Source organism: Alexandromys fortis, unplaced genomic scaffold (genome assembly GCF_014885135.2).
Source record: "Alexandromys fortis isolate MF-2015 unplaced genomic scaffold, M_Fortis_MF-2015_v1.1 scaffold_464, whole genome shotgun sequence".
NCBI classification, from domain to species: Eukaryota; Metazoa; Chordata; class Mammalia; order Rodentia; family Cricetidae; genus Alexandromys; species Alexandromys fortis.
In genome coordinates this window covers 116,092-116,657 of record NW_026068366.1, presented here as the reverse complement: position 1 = coordinate 116,657, position 566 = coordinate 116,092, and positions in this window count along the sequence as shown.

The window sequence follows — 566 nt, the reverse complement described above, 5'->3', positions numbered from 1 at the left end:
CTCAGGGTCCTGTGTTTAGCTTTCCATCTATATAGTTTTTATTATTTACTCCATATTCCTTAATTTCCTTTCTTTCCTTCTTACTATAAAGACACCAGGGCTTCCGAGATCTAGCTAATCTTTCCATAAAGGGGAATTTTCTCTAACTCTCCTTTTCTCTCTAAATCTGATTCACTATGACGATTCCCTCATAACATATCAACTTTAGCCGTTTCTGTTTCATAAATAATACAGTTTCCCAGGCTCATGTGGCATGGGGCATACTTTATTTCCTCAAGGACTGCTTTAATGAACGGTGGAGCCGAGCCAAGGACGTACTTTGATCTCTTGGTAAGTGGTCAGTTGTAAACAGGAAGGATAAGAAATACAGAGAAAGATCAGGCAAGGTGTCAGGAGGGCTCGCTCTCAGGGCCATCTCCAGATATGAGATTAGCCTATGGCATCAGGAAGCTCTAACCCCAATCCTTCAGCAGGCAAAAGCCAGCGCAGAGGCATTTTGTCACTACACGGCAGTCACTGCTGTGGACGTGGCAGTTGTGATTTTGTGATCATATTTTATCTTTTCC